This window comes from Schistocerca americana, chromosome 8 (genome assembly GCF_021461395.2).
Source record: "Schistocerca americana isolate TAMUIC-IGC-003095 chromosome 8, iqSchAmer2.1, whole genome shotgun sequence".
NCBI classification, from domain to species: domain Eukaryota; kingdom Metazoa; phylum Arthropoda; class Insecta; order Orthoptera; family Acrididae; genus Schistocerca; species Schistocerca americana.
Genome location: NC_060126.1, coordinates 305,050,445 through 305,075,785, shown reverse-complemented (window position 1 = coordinate 305,075,785; position 25,341 = coordinate 305,050,445). Strand labels below are relative to the sequence as shown.

Below are 25,341 nucleotides of genomic sequence, written 5' to 3'. Positions count from 1 at the left end.
TGACAGTAACAAATTAAATTATGTTCCCAGTGACCATGCAGAGTGTAAGCGCAGATGTTTTTATATGTGGTGCCTTGATATGCATATAGATTAATGTGGTGGTTTTCTTATTTCTCTACATCGAATGGTCTTCTACCACACATATCACAAGCTTTATGAGCTTATGTTTTCTATACTGCCGTATATGCACCACTGAGAGGACTATGCCTGTTAGTGTAGATTGACCGATTTATATCCACACAGCCACACTTTAAGACATGACCTGCTGCTCAGGGGAACATAAGCATAATGGTTTGCTCTTGGCACATGATGTTGGAGGTATTAGCCAACCAAAAAATACATAACTTGTAATAGCTCTTATTATTATTCTGTAAATCACGTAAATATTGAAGTAATGTTTATCAGTACACCATCCTCGGTTATCAATAGAAATACCTGCACATGTACCCGTTGTACACTGTACAGTCTGCAAGTGCCATGTAGTCTTTTTCACAACGTTTTCACAACGTTTTTCTTGATGTGTGGAATAATCGGATCTATTGCCGGATGTTTGTGTCGCTCTGGCACAATATTTCGGTCACGTAACTCGTTGCCTTCTTCAGGTGCTACCTGAGACTGCCGTATTGGAGGATCTTGCCCATTATTTATTCCCAGAGAGCACCCGGCACGCTTTGGGCATAAATACTGGACAAGATCTTCCAATGCAGCAGTCTCAGGTAGCACCTGAAGAAGGTAACGAGTTACGTGGCCGAAATATTGTGCCAAAGCGACAGAAACATCCGGCAGTAGACCCAATTATTCCACATGTCAAGATCTCGCCGGGAAAGCCTGAAGAGTTACAATGTTTTTCTTTTTTATTAGGCATCACCACCGCACAGGTGTCCTGTTCTACAGAATGTTTGAGCCTGGCAACTCAGATTCGCAACGCCGACAGTTTTTTCACTGCAGGTTTGTATAATTATGCACAATTCAATAATTGTTTGATGTTCTTGCGTATGATTGGTGCTATTTATCTGTTAAATAATGATTCACTAAATAATATCAATTTTAATTTAAGCACTTGATATGACAGAGATGTGTTTTCAGTGTTTCACGAAAGGTACTACAGCACAGGGAATGTGGAAGTCCTCAGTACTTTCTAGTTTAATTAGCTTATTTAATTGCTATCGAGGAATCTTCAGATCAAATTCAGCATGTTATTTTAAAAGTCAATACCAACAAAGAAAGCTCTAGAGTAATGTGAAGTGATACACCAAAGTCCACTGTTTTGTTTAGTAGGTGTGCAACTAATTCATAATTAATATGATTGCTGCCTCCTGGTTCTTTTCTTTTCGTTTTCTTTTTGTTGGTTGTACTGATTTTTCCTGCTCTATTTTATCAGCTGCAGTATTTTTTTCTACATCTGATCCCACTTCTTCCTGCATTGCTCCTCTAAAATCATGTGGATTGTTGCTGTGCCTCTCACCTGAAATGTGAGATTTTTTTTTTTTAATATCTTGAAAGCTGCATTCCGACAATCATATTGGTTTGTTTTTATGTTACAGTTGTGTGAGAGTTGTATGTATCACAGCTTTCCTGTTGCAGCTTCTATTAATAAATCGTTTAGCCTCATTTGACAGATTTCTGTTCTTTGCTTTACTTTCAACGCTTTCATACCATCATTATACAGACTTATTTTTTTTTCGTCCCAAAACTTTCAACGATTTCGTTTATGTTCATCATATTCTTAGATTTCACTTCAAAATCGTTAACTGGTTTTACTGAAATGGCTGTTACTATTATTTGCTTCTGATATAGATGTCATACAGACTTTTCTTGTAGACAAAATGTTTCCTACCTGTAATCTCTATTCGTTTGTTTATCTTTCTACCACATCCATAGCAAATTTTTTTTTCAGAAATCGCTAAGCTGTGATCGTTGTATAAGTCACCTTTTCTATTAGCTCTGGGGTTTGTGAACTATTTTGGTGTTTTCCATTATGTCTGCCCTTATACTGTCCATATCAGGAATCATTTGATGCTGAGAACAAGAATTAGTAATTCTTAACTGAGATAAGTTACGAATTTAAAATATATCTTCCATTACATTTCTTACATTATCTAATGGTTCATTAAGAGTTCTAGCATTACGCATCCTACTAAGACAATGAAGTCACTTTGTAACATTCCCACACCTAGCTTAATCACTAGGCTGAGCGATCGCGCACCTAAGGACTTCTGGAGCAACGCTGTCGTCCCGAAAACTGCCGAACACAAATGGTCAAATCTACAGAACTGCCTGCTGAGAATAGCAATGACAACTCTCTCAAATAGAATATTTTTGATATGATATTATTGATTGATAAAAGGGTTAAATGTGGTACAGATCTAACAGGGAAATAACTAATAATATTTGGCTGAATAACCTAGTTGCCTGACATGAACATTGGTGCACGTGAAATAATACAGCCGAAGTACACCATGACAGACTTCACTGCAGAATCATTTGATTATAGCAGTGACATACACAATCGACCATTGCGTGTTCAATTCGATTAAGTAATTTTGTATCATACTGCCTAAATATTCAATGTGGTTACTCAATTTAGTATGTTCGAAACACAGTTCAGAAATTTGGAAGGAACGTTCTTAATGCATAAAATGTTCAGTGATCACCGTCATGATGAAATGCCCTTGAACACGACAGCACACTGAAACGTCCCCTTGGAAAAATTGTTTACGACTGTGCTTAAACTGAGACACAATATTTTTAGCGCAACGCAATCCGACTTTTAATAATCCCTACAAAAGAATGGCCGTGACTAACATTAAACTATACCTTTCACAAATCACTTACCTCACAAAAATCTTCGTTACTCAAGCCACTGCAATACAGCGAGCGCCACTACTGCCAGCTAAATAAAAGATTCAAACTACTGAAGGCACTAACTGCTGATAGGCATAGTTAGCAATTGAAAGATTTTGGTAGAGAACAAACAATGTATTCATCTTAATAGTCATAATATATATAGCAGTTCATGACATCCAGTCTTACAAATTTCAAAATTCCACTATTTCTCTTCCCACATCCACCACTGCTTCGGATCACCTCCAACTGCGCAACACTAGGTGCTGTTAACAGCCAACTGCCCAACGCTACAATAGCCAACAACAATGCAAACCAGCCACAGACTGCACGCAGCACAGCCAGTGATTTTCATACAGAGTGCTACGTGGCGTTACCAATAAAAAAAATCTATACGGCCTACTTACATAGCCCCCATGCTCCCCACAAAAAATTTTACAAATTGTTTTGGGCACTGGCCAATACAGATTTGAAAAAATTTTTCATAATTACAACAACAAAGAAATCAAATGCACACACTTATTCATTCAATGTTGATCAAAATCTAAAATTTTCTCACAGTCCATAAAGACAGTCCAGATCATTCATCACAGTAAAATTGCAGTGTTTCATTTTCTTCTCAAAGTCTGAGCATTGAAGAAAACGCACACGGAAGTAGTGGATTTCCATGCAGTGTTGAAGAAGTAGTGTTGTCCTTCCAACGGAAAGACAGAGCTGACTCTTGACATGCAGACAGGTAATGGTCCACAACAGAGCAAACCCACAGCTGAGTAAGTCGAAGTTTTGAAGAATATCGGTAGGTAGGTCATCACAGAGCAGACCCACTGTAGTCCTGGTAGAGATTAAGGTATTGGTGTGCCACCAGAGGTACAGACTCACTGCAGTCCTTGTAGAGATAATGGTATTGTTGTGCCATCAAAGATGCAGACCCACTGAAGCCCTTGTACAGATGGCCAGCAGCCATCTGCTGTGACTGTGCAGGTGCACAATCTCCATTGAAGAGTCTTGCAGAGAATGTAGCAAGTCCATAAACCACCACTTGTGTACTCACAAAGTTTTTTTTTTAGTTGTCCCTAGAACCACCAATGTTGTTAACCAGTCCCTTGCTGAATTATCAACATACGTGCAAGCACTAACAGTCCCAACTTCTCACCTACTGTGCATATATTGTGAGCAACAGAGATGTGTGCAGTTAAATGATACTTAATTTGATGAACTGGTGTCAATCAAAATTTTATAACATGAGAATACAATAACAAAGGTAGAAAATACATCATTAAAGAACATAACAATACAGATAACATTTGTAGTAGTACAGGCTTTACAAAAGAATACAAATAAACAGACACATCAGTGTTACAGGAATTATGACATAAGTAAATATATAAAATAATGAGAATAGTTTTCGAAACATTAATTTCACACATGAGAACTGAAACACAACAGAATTAATAATGTCTATAAATATCTTTACAAAGAAAATAACATATTATTATTGCAAATTATATTTGAGGATAACAGTATTTCTCATCATAGTGAATGTAGCTTAGTACTAGAAAAATTCTACAACATAAATCTTATTAGCTAAACACATAAAGACAGGAAAACACAAATACCCAAGGGTACACAAACACATAGTGGGATAACGCAAGGGAAAGGACAGGGTTTGTTTTCAGTGTAACATTTGGTACAGCAGTCCAACCCAAAACTTCATTCCATAGATCTTTTGTCATATTTCAACATTTGTTTCCACCAAAAAAAAATCCTATCCAAGCATGCTTTCTGTATTTATATGTTCACATGTTTCTTACCTCATTATTTAATTTCCATTATCTTATCTCATCATTTATTTCCAAGAAAATCCTACCTAAATCAGTTGTCCCTAAACCCTACTTTTTTGTTCATATCCTCTTTCAAAATACTTTTTTGGCCAAACCAATTTCTTATAGCTTCTCAATGCATTTCTTCCAATTCAGCACAACTCGTTCTCTTATATAGCCTACCCCATCTTAAGCTAACTTAAATCTAATGAGCTCAGATGCTAAACTAAGGGACGAGGCAATGCAGCAGCACAAAACAATTAATGCAAACAGCAATGACAAAAATATGCAAATTGGCAAACCAAGCAGCAGTAAATATAAATTAACAGAGAAAATGCAACATTACAACTAATATGAGTCAATGTGCAGCAACACAAAAAATAAATCAGTAGTAAAACTGGCTTAACAGAGTAATACAAAGTGAAATTTAGTAGCACTATGCGTGGAAAAACAGCAGCAGCAAATGCAGTAACTTATATCTAAACATGGCTACGAAGTCTTTCGCGACGTATTTCCTGAGTAAAAATTTCTCGGTGTACATGCCGCGTCAAATCAGAATAAATCTCCGAGCTTTCGACCACTACCTCCATGGTCGTCGTCAGGGCTAAAACTGACTGTCGTGAACTAAACATGACAAACTCACATGCAGAAAAAATATTACAGTAAAAATGGCCATTTTTAATACCTATGTCACATCTTAACACCAGAGTGATGCATCACGATAACTTACTCTACCAAAAAAATTACCAAGTAGTTGAAAAGAAAATTATGTATGCAGTTACTGTTATTAATCCCTTCTTATTGTTCTTTCCATTCCAAGTGCTCCTTTTTCGAAGAAAATGGATCATAAAATTATTATGTAATAGATCTGTTGGCAGAAAGTGTTCACATTAGCAAATGCACTTAATTTTATTTTATAAAGCCAATGCTGCAACACAGCTGGAAACCAGATATTAAACAAAATGAGCAATCTCTCAACTAGAAAGACAATAGATGTAAAATGTTTCTCATCACTTCATTTCAATAAATATCATAAATTAAGAACTCCACAGTGTAATCATGTTTTCAAGTTTGAGTGTGTCGTATTTGTGATGCTTTCTACAAAGAACTGTCAATATGGAGGTTAATGGCCTGTTTTTTCATCACCTAATGGCTTTGTCTCCAGGCGGCGCACAGCTGGGCGTCAATGACGCGTTACATCGAGGTCACTTAGCTTTCTTACCAAAATTTACAACAGAAGTTTCCGCTACAGTGACACAATACAAATAAAATTTTACAAGTCGAGAAATTACAGTAGAAATGTGTAGAAACAAAATCCTATAAATGTAACGGTGTCCAAAAACTTTTCGCCAGCATTGTGATACATTCACGCATTTACACACATTTCATAACTCTTAAAGTACAATTCTTGGTTTCCAACATCCTTTTTCTCAAATCAGGGTGCCTAACCACTACTCATTATTCATTACCTTATTACACAGATACATGTTCGTCGACACTTCTTCAATATTTCTTCATAACAAATACATAACATAATTAAATTCCTCATATAGCATCAGCTTATTGATCATAAACATACCTCAACAGCATAATACACATTGTCATCATAATAATAACATCATAAAAACTCAGCCAAATATCAAAAACGTCGTAGCTTTCTGCAATAATTTCAAACCCTAAAAAATATTCTCTGCTCATTTCAGTAGTGTCATCTACCTCAAACGTACTTTAAAAATCATGACCTCATACCAAATACATCATTCAAAGCTTTCATAGTATCACAATGGTTCTGAGAAAATATGAAGAGTTCACAAAGTACTTACAAAATACAATTTCATAAGTGTGAAGATATCCAACTGTGTAATTACATAAACATCTGTCACTGATGTAGTAAATTAAATGTTTGTCTCTCTCAGCTAAATGATCAGATAGCTGTGTAATTTATGTGTTAGAGAAATATAGTACCGATGTGTAAAGTTGTATAAGCAAATACCACATTAGCTAGGGCTCCTTGTGCTTGCCAAGCACATGGTACACAGAGTAGGCATGTACCCCCCTGAGGATTAATGTAATTATACCCTCAGGTGTTACAGATTACAGCAATGGAATGAAATGTATCACAGAAAACCTTCGTATCATTTAATTCAAAAATCTTTAAAAACAAATGTTTTAAGTACAAAATCAATCACTCAAATACGAGTACTGTAGCACTAAACTGTGCATATTGTTGTAAGATAATCTCTGTCACTACTTAACGGTAAAAATGTGCTAAGTGTAGTAATTATCGTCGTCCATAAACAAAGATCTGTAGAAATCAATGTACTTACCTCGTAATCAACAAAAGTGAAATGCTTTGCGTATAGATATCGTAGTTATTACGTACCTTACTGTGATCAAAAAAGTAGTATAATGTAACATTTGTTGTGCTACGAAAAAGTCTGTCTCATTGTAGCAATACCACAAAAATTACTACTAAAACATGTTTTACTTTCCACAAGAACTCAGAAAAACTGTGCAGATATAAAACAGATACACCGCAAAAGCAACAATGTAGATTGTGTCACACATTAGTAGCGTCGTGTTATAATCATGTAGCTGTCAAGTAAACCAACCACTGTGTCATCCGGTATCTCTAAGAAAGTACTTTAAATCCAGAATGTATTTTCAAGTAAACCAAAATGTTGCATTAAAATCTTATTAGCAGTACCAGTATATGTTGTAAGTATGTAAGCCTTATAGTCGTTATGTAATCGTGCAACTAACAAGCAAGAAGGTACACACACAATAACATTGTGATGTCTGCTCACTATAACAATCCATTCGTAAATACTGTCTAAATTTGTTCCCTAGGTTCTAGACTGGATAGTTAACTTCAAAACATTTTTGCATGTTAACAGTTTCTCAGTGTGACAAATTGTACTAGTATCGTGAAGTGAAAAATTTTAGAGCAATGACTAAGTTAAAAAAACAGATTATCTCTCAATAAACAGTTTTACATGTGAAATGTGGTGCAATCTTTTACTCTTCCTACTATGCAGAGCTCCAGCTTCAACGGAATTGATGTGGTATATGGTACATCGGCAAAGAATGCTCAAATTTTTCTCAAGGTTACCGTCTATGTTATTTTTCCCTGAGCCAGCCAGCGCACGAGGCTGCCTGCGGTGTGAGTCATTGTCTGCTACTTCTTTGTTGGTGTGCGTCGTTATTGGGATAAGGAGACCTCACTTCCACAACTTCACCTTGCCGACAGAGCCCAGCACTGTTTGAATCCCGCCAGTTCTGATGAAATTCAGGTCTGTCCTTATGATTATATCGTCTGTCGTCATGTCGGTAGTTACTGTAGTTTCTTTGTTGTCGGTTAAGTGGTAAAGAATTTGTCCCTGCACTACCACTGCACGGTGGACCGTTGCGTCTGAAGTTATTCTGTCACCCGTGATAATAGTAGTTCTGGTTGCCATATTGTCTGTTGCAATGATTGTCTCTGTCATATTCATTACTACGGAAATGCGATCTTTCTCTGTAACTATTACTCTGCCAGTGGTTGTCATATGGGTGGTGTCTGTTTTGTTCACGATTTGCGTTGTAAGAATAGCCTTGTCGTGTCCAGTTATTATTTCTTTCATTGCAGAATTGTCACGGATATGACCTGTAATTTTTGTGTTCCTGTTTTCGCGTCGTGTGATTGTCAGTGTCAATTTCTAATTTTTGTAAGAGTCCCTGAAAAGCATCAATGTCGTCCTTGCACCGTCCTGCCAAAATAGTATGTTGTAAATGTTCAGGCAATTTGATTAAGCAAATGCAGATGAGTTCTGAGGGGCTGTAAGGGTTTGACTGGTACCTTACTGTGCAACATGTCTTCAAAATATTTCACAAGACTGGAAAATTCAGATTGTTCGAAATGTTTCATCATTATGATGCTATGTTTTACTCGGTCTTGTGTAGCTTGAGACCAATATGCTGAGAGGAAGGCATGATAAAATTCTCCTTCACTGTGACAATCGTGAATGACCGATCGCATTGTTTCAGCTGGTTCATTCTCTAAGTAGCCACACATTAATTCTAATCTGTGCTCCAATGACCATTTGGGAGGAAAACAATGAAAGAATTGATGGAGCCACGCTTGTGGATGAATGTCGTTGCCAGAATTCTTAAATGTTTTGAATTTACGTGTAGTAATGAACAGCTTATAGTCAAAATCATCGTGTCGGCAAGTAGCATATCGGTCATTGTTACTTCGTGTCGGCGGTTCCATCTCAAAATTCGGTGCACCTTGCCAATTTCTTTCATAGTTTCCGAAATGCCCCATGTGATTATTTTGTGGCTTCTCCATATTTTTAAATCCCTCTTCCCGTGTTGGAGCACGAGTGTCCTCTGAAATATGTAATTTTTGTATTACATGTGCCAACTGATCTTGTACTTCCCGGAATTCTCTTTTTTGTTGCGTATTAATTTGATTCTGATTTTGTTTGAATTTCTTAATTTGTTCATATTCTTCGGGGTCATTAAAGACTACCAGTCTTGCGTCATTCAGATTCTCATCTACCTTTGTGGATAAGTTAGTGAACTGATCCGAAAGTTCGGCTACTATCTCTGATAATGAACTAATTTTCCCCATGTGTCTTTCTGAACCAATTTTCAGAGTATCTACTGTGTCATTTAAGTTTTCCTGAGTTTTTGCAAGTAGCGTAACCAAATCGGTAGATGCAACTGAGTCAATTTTAGCCCACAAGGTATCATGATTTTCATGAACAATGGTTTGCAATTCTTTTATGGCTGCTTCGTGATTCTGTAATACATTTTCATGGCGCGAAAAAATAAGTTGAAAATGCTCACAAATTTGTGTTTTTACGTCATTACAGACTTTCTGACATTTCGATTCAATGTTGTGTAACTCAGTAGTTAAATCTTCACGTGTTTGTTCAAGTGTGGTGTCTAACTTTTGAAGCTTTTGCTGTGTTTGTCTCTGATTATGTTCCATTGCGTCTAACTTCTGAAGATTTTGTTCCATTGTGTCTACCTTTTGAAGCTTTTGTCCCATTTTTTGCATTAATTGTAATAACAATGCACTGGTGCCTGAAACACGTTCGTCAGTGCTATTCGGCAATGCATTTGAACCGGCATATTCGCATTTTGAAAAGCACAAAATGTGCCTTGACTTATTTGAGGAAACGGCAAGGACGCAAATCCTGAATCTACAGTATTTGCAAGATTGCGTCCTGTCATTTCGCATTCCTGAGGCAAGCTGTTGCCGACCGATCGATCGATAATGCTTCCCTGTTCACTAATTGATTCACTGCCGCCACCACTATTTGCAGCCCGCTCCATTTCCCTATGCACAATTACCAAATTACTACTTTGAACATTAGTTAATTCATTACACAGTGGCGCTGATAAGCTACGCTCATCATCACTATTATTTCTCAGTTTACCTTGGAATCTAGTGTTACGTTTTTCACACGCCATTATTGTCACAATATTTCACACGATAACACAGAAAAGCACAATTTGAAGAGCAAAAGTAAGAGAACATAGCACTGAAAATAATATCTAGTTAATGGCAAGCGCAGCTGCGAAATAGTTGGTGCAAATTTACATGCATGCCACAACTGTTTAATTGTACAACAATGAAAGACTGCAACAACAAAGGAGATTTTCTCTACAATTACGCGCTAGCAATAAACAAAAGCTACAGTAATTACACAAACTACCAGAGAAAATCAAAAGATTCCAGTGAGGTATCCTCGGCTAAGTGTCGACATATGAAATATCCCCTTAGTAAAATTAGTGAATTACTGTGCTGGTAAATCCCTTACGTTATTTGATTTTCAAACAGCTGAGCAGAACTGAACGCACTCAGACATTTCGATCTTTACCTATTCTGTTCAACACTAAACTGACACACAATATTTTTAGCGCAACGCAATCTGACTTTTAATAATCCCTACAAAAGAATGGCCCTGACTAATATTAAACTATACCTTTCACAAATCACTTACCTCACAAAAATCGTCGTTACTCAAGCTACTGCGATACAGTGAGCGCCACTACTGCCAGCTAAATAATAGATTCAAACTACTGAAGGCACTAATAACTGATAGGCATAGTTAGCAAATGAAAGATTTTGATAGAGAACAAACAATGTGTTTACCTTAATAGTCATAATATATATAGCAGTTCATGACATCAGTCTTACAAATTTCAAAACTCCGCTATTTCTCTCCCCACATCCACCACTGCTGGCTGCTCACCTCCAGCTGCACAACACTACGAACTGTTAACAGCCAACTGCCCAACGCTACAATAGCCAACAACAATGCAAAACAGCCACAGACTGCACGCAGCACAGCCAGTGATTTTCATACAGAGCGCTACGTGGCGTTACCAATAAAAAATCTGTACAGCCTATTTACAACACAAACGACGTTGCACACTAGCCTTCACGTAGACAAATTTATTTTTAAATATGTTAAACACCCTGTCTCATGAACCACGGACCTTGGTGTTGGTGGGGAGGCTTCCGTGCCTCAACACTACAGATAGCCGTACCGTAGGTGGAACCACAACGGAGGGGTATCTGTTGAGAGGCCAGACAAACGTGTGGTTCCTGAAGAGAGGCAGCAGCCTTTTCAGTAGTTCAGGGGCAACAGTCTGGATGATTGACTGACCTGGCCTTGTAACACGAACCAAAATAGCCTTGCTCTTCTGGGAGTGCGAACGGCTGAAAGCAAGGGGAAACTACAGCCGTAATTTTTCCCGAGGGCATGTAGCTTTACTGTATGATTAAATGATGATGGAGTCCTCTCGTGTAAAATATTCCGGAGGTAAAATAGTCCCCCATTCGGATCTCCGGGCGGAGACTACTCAGGAGGACATTGTTATCAGGAGAAAGAAAAATGGCGTTCTACGGATCGGAGCATGGAATGTCATATCCCTTAATCGGACAAGTAGGTTAGAAAATTTAAAAAGGGAAATGGATAGGTTAAAGTTAGATATAGTGGGAATTAGTGAAGTTCGGTGGCAGGAGGAACAAGCCTTTTGGTCAGGTGAATACAGGGTTATAAATACAAAATCAAATAGGGGTAATGCAGGAGTAGGTTCAATAATGAATAAAAATAGGAGTATGGGTAAGGTACGACAAACAGCATAGCGAACACATTATTGTGGCCAAGATAGACACGAAGCCCACACCTACTACAGTAGTACAAGTTTATATGCCAACTAGCTCTGCAGATGACGAAGAATGTATGATGAGATAAAAGAAATTATTCAGGTAGTGAAGGGAGACAACAATTTAATAGTTATGGGTGACCGGAATTCAAGCGTAGGAGAAGGGATAGAAGGAAACATAGTAGGCGAATATGGATTGGGGCTAAGAAATGAAAGAGGAAGCCGCCTAGTAGGATTTTGCGCAGAGCGTAACTTAATCATAGCTAACACTTTGTTTAAGAATCGTTAAAGAAGGTTGTATACATGGAAGAACCCTTGAGATATCAAAAGGTATCTGATAAACTATATAATTGTAAGGCAGAGATTTGGGAACCAGGTTTTAAATTGTAAGACATTTATAGGTGCAGATGTGGACTCTGACCACAATCTACTGGTTATGAACTGTAGATTAAAACTGAAAAAACTGAAAAAAGGTGGGAATATAAGGCGATGGGACCTGGATAACCTGTAAGAACCAGAGGTTGTACAGAGTTTCAGGGAGAGCATAGGGGAACAACTGACAGGAATGGGGGAAAGAAATACAGTAGAAGAAGAATGGGCAACTTTGAGGGATGAAATAGTGAAGGCAGCAGAGGATCAAATAGGTAAAAAGACGAGGTCCTGTAGAAACCCTTGGGTAACTGAGGGAATATTGAATTTAAATGATGAAAGGAGAAAATATAAAAATGCAGTAAATGAAGCAGGCAAAAAGGAATACAAACGTCTCAAAAATGGGATCGACAGGAAGTGCAAAATGGCTAAGCAGGGATGGCTAGAGGACAAATGTAAGGATGTAGAGGCTTATCTCACTAGGGGTAAGATAGATACTGCATACAGGAAAATTAAAGAGACCTTTGGAGAAAGGAGAACCACTTGCATGAATATCAAGAGCTTTAATGGAAACCCAGTTCTCAGCAAAGAAGGGAGAGCAGTATATAGAGGGTCCATACAAGGGCGATGTACTTGAGGACAATATTATTGAAATGGAAGAGGATGTAGATAAAGATGAAATGGGAGATAAGATACTGTGTGAAGAGTTTGACAGAGCACTGAAAGACCTGAGTCGAAACAGGGCCCCGGGAGTAGACAACATTCCATTAGAACTACTGACAGCCTTGGGAGAGCCAGTCCTGACAAAAATCTACCATCTGGTGAGCAAGGTGTATGAGACAGGCGAAATACCCTCAGACTTCAAGAAGAATATAATAATTCCAATCCCAAAGAGAGCAGGTGTTGACAGATGTGAAAATTACCGAACTGTCAGTTTAGTAAGTTCAAAAATGGTTCAAATGGTTCGGAGCACTATGGGACTTAACATCATAGGTCATCAGTCCCCTAGAACTTAGAACTACTTAAACCTAACTAACCTAAGGACATCACACACATCCATGCCCGAGGCAGGAGTCGAACCTGCGACCATAGCAGTCTCGTGGTTCTGGACTGCAGCGCCTAGAACCGCAAGGCCACTGCGGCTGGCTAGTTTAGTAAGTCACACCTGCAAAAACTAACATGAAATCTTTACAGACGAATGGAAAAACTGATAGTAGCCGACCTCGCAGACAATCAGTTTGGATTCCTTAGAAATGTTGGAACGCGTGAGGTAATACTGACCCTACGACTTATCTTAGAAGAAAGATTAAGGAAAGGCAAACCTACGTTTCTAGCATTTGAAGACTAAGAGATAGCTTTTGACAATGTTGATTGGAATACTCTCTTTCAAATTCTGAAAGTGGCAGGGGTAAAATACAGGTAGCGAAAGGCTATTTACAATTTGTACAGAAAGCAGATGGCAGTTATAAGAGTCGAGGGGTATGAAAGGGAAGCAGTGGTTGGGAAGGGAGTGAGACTTGGTTGTAGCCTATCCCCGATGTTATTCATTCTGTATATTGAGCAAGCAATAATGGAAACAAAAGAAAAGTTCGGAGTAGGTATTAAAATCCATGGAGAAGAAATAAAAACTTTGAGGTTCGCCGAAGACATTATAATTCTGTCAGAGAGAGCAAAGGACTTGGAAGAGCAGTTGAACAGAATAGACAGTGTCTTGGAAGGAGGATATAAGATGAACATCAACAAAGGCAAAACGAAGATAATGGAATGTAGTCGAATAGGGACGGGTGATGCTGAGAGAATTAGATTAGGAAATGAGACACTTAAAGTAGTAAAAGAGTTTTGCTATTTGGGGAGCAAAATAACTGACGATGGTCGAAGTAGAGAGGATATAAAAGTAGACTGGCAATGGCAAGGAAAGTGCTTCTGAAGAAGAAAAATTTGTTAACATCGAGTTTAGATTTAAGTGTCAGGAAGTCGTTCCTGAAAGTATTTGTATGGAGTGTAGCCATGTATGGAAGTGAAGCATGGACAATAAATTGTTTGGACAAGAAGAGAATAGAAGCTTTCGAAATGTGGTGCTGCAGAAGAATGTTGAAGATTAGGTGGGTAGATCACGTAACTAATGAGGTATGGAATAGGATTGGGGAGAAGAGAAGTTTGTGGCACAACTTGACTAGAAGAAGGGATCGAATGGTAGGACATGTCCCGAGGAATCAAGGGATCACAAATTTAGCATTGGAGGGCAGCGTGGAGGGTAAAGATCATAGAAGGAGACCAAGAGATGAATACACTAAGCAGATTCAGAAGGATGTAGGCTGCACTAGGTACTGGGAGATGAAGAAGCTTGCACAGGATAGAGTAGCATGGAGAGCTGCATCAAACCAGTCTCTGGACTGAACACCATAACAACAACAACACCAACAAGTTAAACACAACAGAAAAAACGGAAGTTTCCCACCAACTACATGAATTATGGCATTATGATATAACAACCCCTCAAACAACATTCAAATATTGCACACCAAGCAATCAACACACAGATGTATCAGAAGAAAAATGAATTTTCATTCAATATTCAGCCTGTTTTGCGCCAGGGCTCAAACAAAATAGATTAATTGCTTTCAAATAAAATAACACTAACCTGAAAGTCGGTACACGGAAAAATGGCTCTTAGTTAAATTAAATTTCCAGAAAAATTAGAAAAATTTTTTAAAGGAACCAAATGTGATGTAACTGTTAAATACTGTTAGATATTTATGATACTGGACATGTCAGTAGGTTTCTTAGAGGCAGGGACCTATTCCTGACGATAAAGACACAGGTCAATAATGTAGTTTAACACATAGTTTACACTGCTACGAAATGCTATATTGCAGAAAAATTTACATCTTCAGATGGTTCAGTAGCTTCAGATTTAAATTACTACACGCTCTACGAGTCACTTCTACATTCAAGCGATGCTGTAGTTTCCGAATGTCGTAAACTTCCAGTGCTCGGACTGTGACACGCTATGTTTCAAAGTCATTACTAGAAAATTATATGAGGCGTAATCTTTACAATTATGACCGCCCCATCATATATCAGTAATTACATTGTTACACATTAACCACCTCTTCTGTTCATTCAGATATCACTCTCTCCTTTATGCAGTTACACGACATCAAGGAAGAACTTCCATGTTATTGGAGGGGACTGTAGAGAGTAAGAATTGTAGCGGAAGACAGATATTGAAATACATCTAACAAACAACTGCAGTTACGAATGTTTCTCTGAGATCGAGAGGTTGGTACAAGAAAGGAATTCGTGGCGGGCCGCAACAGTCCAGTCAGAAGTGGAAAAAAAGATTAAGTTTCGCCATTTGTTGTTCATTAATATTGCATGTCTCCACTCTATATCACAGTATACTTGGTAACAAGCGTGTTTCTTCGTTGTAGTTATTCCGTGCTTTCTATAAGTACAGCATTTTATAATTTTCTTCTTGCTGATGTATTTAGCAACTCTTATTTTCCCTGGGTAGTGAACTAATATTCCATGTAGACATTTATCTAACTTCCCAAAGATTCTTCGCGCTCACATGCGGTTCCTCTTAGTCGAAATGTCTTGGCTCAAACTCATCTAGGTGTTAAACCGCACGTGTCGCATTACACACCCTTAATTAGACACTTGTGACCGTTTGGTTAAATTGTCTGTCTGACGGCAGGTTTGCGGGATTGTATGAACCAAAGAATCTTAATATAAAATATTACAATAGTGCTAATAATATCAGGTGTTAAATTAACAACCCACAAATGATGTAGGTGACACAGTTGCGATTTGGTTAGAATAATATTTATTCAGAAAGCAAACTAAAAGCGAAAGTGATTGTACTTAGAGCTACTGTTCTACTGGAGCACATATCCATTTCACAGAGTTCGATCATTCACAAACTCATCGCGAAACACAAGTCCAATACTCCACTTCATTATTTACACGAAAAGTTAGAGTTCACACCAGGCGTGCGGCTACTCACCGCACAGAGACTAAGTCCCGTGATACCACACAACGCGAAATTTCCTAAGGCGTTTCACTTCCTAACTACATAAACACCGACTGTCCGTCTGCCCGTCTCCGGTCGCGTTTTCCCGCGGGAAGGACATTGTCGCTCAACTAATTAGTGCATTTCCCTTCCCTGAATCTGTCCATCTGATTTGCTACAGCTTATTCTACATTATATTACGTTTTAACATGTTTCACGTTCTTTCACGTTCTAAATAAAGTAACAATAATATCCATTACATAATAAACAGTGAATTCTTACACAATTTCCTTCTTAGCTTTGAATGCCACGGCCAGAAACCTTGCAATAATGTACTTTCTCATAAATAAATAAAGAACAAAAGTGACTATTATGCACTAAGCTTTACAACAAATATTCTATTACCTAATGATTCAACAAGGAGTAATGCTACTATCGTCCAATGTGTTCTGTGTGGAGGAAACGATGACCTGATTCTTCATTGAAAATACTTATAATTTAAATTTACCATATCTTTTAAGCAAATACAGCTACAGTGTTGATATTTACAAAATTTGTCATTTTAATGAAGCGCTTCTGTATGAAACGTCGATCGTTAAGATCGATCAAAGCGTTCATATTTGATCATTCACGTCTTTGTTACAAAACTTGTTAATTTCACTTTAACAGTAAATCCTAAACTATTATAGATATGATAAATATTCAAGTTTTACTGAGATCACCATGAAAATTTATGGATGATGCAGATTAAAATTACTGTGGCTTCATTCCCTAAATTACTACATAGCTGAATAGTTTTCATAAATGTTTCCCTTTACGGCCGATCTTAGGTCCATCATATTTAACACTGCTACGTCTCCGTGGCCACAAACGGCTTCTACGGGATTTCCCTATTACGTAGGTTCTTGTGTCTCTCACTCACACACCTACAGCGCCTAGGCATCATTCAGCACAATAGCCACCTGTGAATTTCCCCGTCCGGGTCGAATCAGCGGTCTTTATGGCACGTAGTTTAGGGTTCGTTTCACAATTCCTGAAGGCTGACTCTTCAGCCATATATTAAATGAGAGCGCTATGCTCGTTAACTCACATGGCTATACCTATTTGAACTGCGTGGGACTTGACATATGTGTGTATGGAAGGCCAAACGATAATAAATAATGCTAGTGACAGGGATGCCAATCTAAGCTCCATCGAGTTGCAGAGTGGTACATTATTTCCTCTGCACCAGGTGTTGCGGTTCCACCAGCTATACTCGGCCATCAGAGCCTCGACAGGCAGGGTTCACATCTAGAAGGTGAAGTCACCATTTGAGTTGGAACGGCTCTATATTTGCATCACCAGCACATGAGTACAGAGGTAACCTGCAGGTTTTATCTTCAAGTTTTGCGAAACCTTCCTAGTCAGGCGTTATCATCTCTAATAATCCTTGTAATTTTTCTGATTCTTCTAAATTGTAATAATACTTGTTATAGTGCTTATCCCCAATGCAAATAAGACAGTAATATTTCGCGAAAATGCCCAGGCTTTCATCGAAAAGACTCTTACCTCATCTAAGAATGTGTATGTTGATTTCATGTCTCGCTCCATTGATTCCGTCGTGCAAAACAGGAAACAGCTTTCTAAAACGATAGGCTAACACAAACTGTAAAAAATTCAGGAGGAAATATTTAACCGGCAGAACGTACATTCATTTTTTTTATCTATAAACTCTGGACTCGCTGTAGTGCAATGTATCAAGAAGCTGAAAGAGGAACACTGTTTCTGTGTTTCAGTTAATTCTCGTTGTAATTTTGTCGATGCGAAATTCTCACATGTGGAGTTGAATGACTACGATTTTGAAAATATGCCGGAAGCTAGAGATCTTGTCTTATGTATTTAATTCTGAGTATCAATCAGGGTTCTGATACCAGAAACGGATTAGATGACGTCATGTTTTACTATGAAGTAGTACATATGATTGTCTCTAGTACTACAGACTAATTAAGTGGCTTGCTGAAGTGAATAACAAAGTTTTATTTTTCATTTTACAGCTTCCCTTTATAGCGAGTTTTTCATCGATGGTTGCAATATCCAGTGCCTAAACCAAAGAACACAGGTACGAATTATAAGTAAAACTCATATTTCTCGACTCACCTAGTGTCTTATTTACTAAGATATTCGCCGTTTATGCTTCTAAACTTATATGAATGCATAGAAGCAATAATATGTGTATTGTGGTAATGTATTGAAGGCTTTGTATCTAATTTTTTAATTCAATTTGATTTACTGTTTACAACATTTATAAAAGATACAACCACCTTTCTCAAAATGATGAACATTGCAAACCTGAACACTTTATATTTCGCCATACCACAAAATAACTTTTTTGCTGATTACCCGGATATCCTCTTTCTTTCTTTTTAATTTAGTTTTTTTATGATCGTTCACGTTATGGACATCAGGATTAGTTAATAGCTCACCTGACTCGCCACATACGTATAATATGGTTTAGATCCTATTCAGATAAAATTTAGAGCCTCTTTTCAAAATTAGCTCGTACTGAATGTGAAGTAGTTGTTTCCACCCAGATACGTGGCTTAAAAGGTGCGATGTTCAACATTTGGGCACTCAGTGATATCAAAGCTTGTACTGGGTTTGAAGTAGCTGTATGGGATTTGAGCATCTCTGTTCGTGAACGATAAAATATCAATCCCAAAACTTACAGAATAAATATTAATTTAAGCTAGACACTCCGCTGTTAAGAAGAATTAAATTGTAGTACCTTCGAGTGAATTTTTCTTGTCATACATTACTGAGCAATCTTCGCTGTTACCTTTCATCTATTTTCCTCTGAAATGGGTATGTTTAAAGGATCGGAGCGCAGAGCACGATTTCTGCTTTTAGTTGTAGACAATTCAGTATTATATTAAATGCTAGGGGAGGAGCATAGGCGGCACTCCTATATTGTACAGTTCACGCAAGTAGAGAAAAATACATGAAAAAGAAAATACTTGATTTTGTTGGAGTTATTATTTGTGTTTAGAAACGTAATTTCATTTTGTTATTAATCTATAACTTGTGTCCGTTTAATACGAAATTCCTATCTTCGAAAAAGAAAATTGCACGTCCTTGAGTGTTTTTTCCATTGGAAAGTAAAAACTTTATCCAAATACTATTCAGATCCAAGCAGAGAAAATTTGAGAGAGAACATGTACGTCGAATTTATGTTGCTCAAAAGTTCATTCTCAATAATTAACATTCCTTTGGTACCTTCAATAAAAATGACCCATCGTGAAAAATTATTAAAAACTAACAACACTTAACTTATGTATAACGTGTCAAAATTATTTTCGCAGACGCCAAACGAGCAATGTAGCACCATTAAAATGTTTCCAAATTTAAAGCACCAGTTGACAGGGACTGATTTAGAGCACATGTGGCTACATTTATTGTTCTTTAGCCATTTCACCAGCTGTTGGATGATATATGCAATAAATCTGCGGGATATCTAACGTTAGTTGAACTGTAACTGCTGACAGACGTCGGCAGTATAATTAAAAATAATTACTTCTATTACAAAACTATGGACATATAAAGATATTTGACCTACTTCGGAGATCGTATGTGTTGCACAAAGGGTTATCTAATAATCATAACAGTCTAATAATATCAAAAGATAGGTACTGAAGTGTGCAAATTCTTTTCACGACACTGAGATTTATGAGGCTTTGTCGTTTGAGTTAGTATTGTACTCAACCAAGTACGGAGATCATTCTGTGAAGGTCAAGCGGGAAGTTTGTTGACCTTTATTGCGTGGGCTAACTGAAATTTGTTGGAAATACTTAACATAAAAGCATTATAAATTAAAAATTTACTTTAAAGAATCGTTGATATTTTTTCCACTGGATGGAAATGAACGGATTCCCAACAACCGTTGGCATTACGAGAATCCTGTCATTTGTCATGTCAATTGTCATGGTGCAGAAATAACCAACGAGGAATACTGACAATGGGAATTTTTAGGCTTTTAATTAATACCAATGCACCAATTCCTCTTAGCATATGGTAGCAGTTGTACCTCACTGGACTCGAGATCCTGGGAAAATACATCTCACCTCCGAGGTATACATCTTACCATTTAGTGTCCATAAGCTAAATGGAGGCCTTTGGCGGCAGGCTGCTCCTGGTGAGAGTACACAAATAAGCAAGTTAACGAGAAGTAGAAACGAGGAGGAAGATGACTTTATGAGTCCAATAGGATTATTCTTCTTGAAGAAACTATAAGGTTATATTGGAAACCAAATAAATGTTCGTTAATCTCACATACCATAATGGTGGCCTCACAGTGATTACATATTCAAATGGAAAATAATTAAATATTAAATAATTATGTAGTTTTGGAGCATGTAGTGCGTGCAGAATATTGTATACAAAAATATGTCTGAACAAAATGCATTAAGAGCACAGTAATTCAAGACAAGACAACATAAACATTTCGAATCCGAATACGCAGTTCCCGACTGTAAATCGCAACTTCAACTCAAATCTTGTGGACAGACAGTGTGAAAAACATGCAAAAATCTGTAAGACATGAATACAGGTGTTAACTCCAGTTGATAAAATGATTTCACAGCTGCCCTCAATCCCATAAACAAAATGTTCATATAGTGACGCAAAGTAAATCACAGAAAAGCCAAATCAAATAACCTACGTCCAGTAATTCCTTAAATTGTGCTCACGAAATTATTCATAGTCCACTAAAATGGTGAAGTATTTAGCTCGCCTGTGACTCCTTGGATGTACAGTCTCACGGCAAAAACACCGCAAAGGGCCCGCCAAAAAAAGATAACAAACAAAAGACTCTCTCTTTCATTCTCCCTTACAAGCTCTTTGTCACATCACACTACTTAATCTAAAGTAGTTGCTTAAACAATGGCAACCATTCAAATTAATGCCAGTTATACATAGACATATAACGCTAAGATACGGATAAAGTTATTGTGTCCATTTTACAAGAAATCGTTAAAAAAAATATCAACGTAGTTACTAAGTTATTAACAAAGTCACGAATGTATGCCAACATCCGGTTTTCCAAGGTAAAAAGGTTTCTGAGCATTATATACACTTACGTAATAAAAGGAAGAATGTGGTTACTCTTCCTCTAGCATTATTCGGTAAGGATCTAGGAGCTCATGCTCCCTTCGAGTTACGTTGAAGTGTGAACGGCTAAATTTGAATATCGATTTACACTTTACAGATATGCCTTATTTTAAATGTAGGTCCTTGTGGTGTTTACTGACGATGTATCATGTGATCAGAATGCCCTAGTAGGTTATTTGTCATTAGTTTTATAATCTGATTCAATGAATAACAATACTCCATTTTAAACTCCCTGTCAGATTGAAAGTGTGTGGCGGACCGAAACAAAAACTCAGGAACTATACCTTTTGCTGACAAGTGCTCTGCCGACTGAACTACCCAGGTACGTCTCACGACCCGTCCTCACATCTTCACTTCAGTATCGCAGCTAGCGCTGAGATTAAACTTCCTGGCACATTAAAACTGTTTGTCGGACCGAGACCTGAACTAGGGACCTCTGTCTTTCACGGTTAAGTGCTCTACTAACTGAACTATCTGAACACGACTCCCGACCCGTCCTCACGGCTTTACTTCCAGCAGTACCTGGTCTCCTACCCTCCGGCAATCAGTTTTAATCTGCCAGGAAGTTTCATAACAGCGCACACACCGCTGGTGAGAGAAATTTGCAATCTGGAGACATCCCCCAGTTGCAAGTTTCGCAGGAGAACTTCTGCGAAGTTTGGAAGGTAGGAGACAGGTACTAGGAGAAGTAAATCTGTGAGAACGAGTTGTTAGCCGCACCTGGGTAGGTCAAGAGGTGGAGCACTTCTCTGCAAGTGAAACTTGCGCACAGTTTTATTCTGCCTACAATTCCATACCAGCACGCAATCCCCGGCAGAGTAAATATTTCGTTTTGAATACTAAACTCTATAATAACCTGTCTAGAGTCTAGCTTGAAGCTCTTCTGGTGGACATAGTATATCTGTATAATGTGTTTAGGATCTGGAACGCTTCCGTTGAAAAAATAACTGTTTCGCCTTGCATTTCGTCTATCTTTGCTGCTATTGTGTCGTCTTTACCCTTTCAGATAGCGAACACGTTGTGGACTCGGAAAAACCCGTCAGCCAGTTGTTCAGGAACTTCAACGCCTCACATTCCTTGCCCTGCTAGCTGCCACTTAGGCCTGCTGGCCGAGCGTCAAATGTAGACCAGTGACCGTGACAATACAAGCCGGTTCCTCGTAACGTCCCAGTGTCGTGAGGAAATGTGGAGGCAAACTCATCGAAACTTCTATGTCACTAACGTAAAACAACTCGTACCCGCATTCAGAACATCCCTTTACTTGACAGACTGAAACTGTGTACCGTAGTCCTGCAGAAATTAAGAAGATTCAATCGCCAGTTGAAACTACCATTCACTGTATCCATGCCCGTGTGGTTGGATGTCGGTAGATCACTTCTAACCAATAGGCAGCTCGCTGTATTTACGGCCCGTTCCAATACACTTCAGCTTATCACAAAAAACGTTTGTCATATGTAACAACAAAGTAAATGAGTTCATGGAAATTGTCAGCCATTCACGCTGTGCGAATAGCAAAATTACGTGATTACCTAGTGGACCACGTCTGTAGGAGAATATAGAGAACAAATATTAACTGAAATTTTTTCTCCCTCCACTACAAGAGGATAACATAACGTAATCGCTTACGGCCATATAATGTTGTCTCGATGCAGATAGTTGTATTTCAGAAACCAAGTCTCTGAAACTGCCAGTATGTAACTACATTTTAGCAGTGTAAAATGAATAGATGTTTTTAGACATTTAAATAAACTGCTGAAGCCGAGGAAACTGAATCATTTTTATTGCAGGCAAAATACAAATGACTGTTTGTGTGCGAAGTAAATATTCGTTTCTGGATGATTAAAATTATTCTTCTATATTCCAGACCACAACTACGACAACCAGAACAACTACAAATGCAGCAACACCATCGACAACAACATCAAGAATAATGTCAACAACAACTGCGCAGGAACCGCGTTTCAAATCTGGATAATATGCTAAACTTTTTCAGAACAACACTTTGCATGGCATAATGCACGTTACAAACAACGACTGTGACAATATCATCCCGGTCAACGCATATTTTGTGTGGTATTTACAATAAAGATGCACAAATTTAAACCACTGATTTTTGAGTAAGAATATATAGCACCACCATTAAATAAAATCAATCCAGCAGAAAGTGTGTAGACCTTTATTAATTTACTTGCATCTGCCAAAACGATAACTTTCAGCCCTTTTCAGAGGATGTAAGTGTTACATGCTTTACAAGCAGTTTCTCTCCTTGTTTCTCACAAAAGAACTCTACTACATTGTGACAAATTCCATCAGAGACATCACTTCGTAAAAATTCACAACATAGTAACATTTATGTGTATCTATTTGAGGAGAATCTATCAGCTGTATTATTAATACGGTTTTTAGAAACCAACATAAAAATTATTGTACGTTTCGTAACAAATTAGATTGAATTTTTCGGTATCAGACTAGGAAATCTATCGCAAATACGAATTGCAAACTGGTAATTTTTTATCATACGAATTTTGCAGGGCTGCAAATATAACATATGGATCTGAATTGCAAGAAATCTGCCAGTCTGTGTGTGTGTGTGTGTGTGTGTGAGAGAGAGAGAGAGAGAGAGAGAGAGAGAGACAGAGAGAAAGAGAGAGAGAGTTGTTATTTCAAATCGAGGAGTTTCCAAATTAATTTGGGCAAACTTATTTCTTGAAGTCAAAATTGTTGCCGTGGACAGAAAGGGATTTATGTGTCTACCAAAAATGAACATAAGATTTACAGAAATGACTGACTCCCCTTAGAGACAAGCGAGAGGTCTGGATAGGTATGACACCCAGCATTGTAGTTGCAAACACACAGTTTTCCTGGAATGACGAAGGAGGAGCAAATTGGTCATTTCATTGTGCAATTGTGGAAGACAGATGTAAATTTATGCGATTCAGAACTAAGGGCTTACAGAAAGGACTGGAAGATAGTTTAGATAGAAAAGATTGGAAGATAATTTAAATTGGAGAACTGTTGATCCTATCTGTACGCCAGTGACGACGGACTTGGTTCTCTGATAAAGAACAGGAAATGTCCTCTCAGTCTCATATGGTACAAGCGACAGTACGCTTTATGAAGGGGATGCCGTTAGTTGTGTTCACTTATTTTGGGCGATGTGAGTGGAACATTCATTTGATTCCAGTAACTGGTGTATCTGTCAGACTATGTGTTTGTTTGTGCGTATGTGTGTGTGTGTGTGTGTGTGTGTGTGTGTGTGTGTGTGAGGGAGAGAGAGAGAGAGAGAGAGAAAGAGAGAGAGGTTAACTACCTGTAATGTACAGCTAGTTAAACTGTACAGAGTTAACTGCCTGTAATATGGCGTTACTTCAATAAAGGACGATGTGAAGCAATTGGAGGGACTAACAATAAATATCAGGAAAGATGAAGGTACGAATGCAGAAAAAAATGGTTCTGAGAACTATGGGACTTAACATCTGTGGTCATCAGTCCCCTACAACTTAGAACTACTTAAACCTTTCTAACCTAAGGACATCACACACATCTATGCCCGAGGCAGGATTCGAACCTGCGACCGTAGCAGTCGCGCGGTTCCGGACTGCGCGCCTAGAACCGCTACACCACCGCGGCCGGCAACGAATGCAGCGTCATTGTAATTAACATTCCAGCTTCAAATCGCTGTAAAAAAAAAACAACCACTGCTCCATGTGACATAAAATTGGAACAAAAGTTTATCAAATAAGGGGTAAACTTTACCAAAAGAAATTCTCACAAGATGTTGTTGAAAACGTCATAATGCAAATAAGTTCGACTTGAATTGACAGACGACTCGCAATAATACGACTGAGTTGTGAAATGCTTACTCAAACGACCGTACTATGCAGTACGATGCACTCAAGTTTGACTTTCAACAGTTGTGGCACTGTTAGTTAAGTAAGTTTAAGAAAGCCCATCAACGACGGCAGAGTCGTACCACATCGGATA

At 38.1% G+C, this 25,341-nt stretch overlaps 1 long non-coding RNA gene across 1 annotated transcript; it reads left to right on the top strand.

The window, feature by feature from the left end:
• The first annotated feature begins 858 nt into the window (after positions 1-858).
• LOC124625764 lies at positions 859-23,467 on the top strand. The gene is made up of 3 exons (XR_006980718.1): positions 859-948; positions 18,249-18,313; positions 23,222-23,467. It is a non-coding gene; the product is annotated as an uncharacterized LOC124625764 (long non-coding RNA).
• Positions 23,468-25,341: the final 1,874 nt, after the last annotated feature.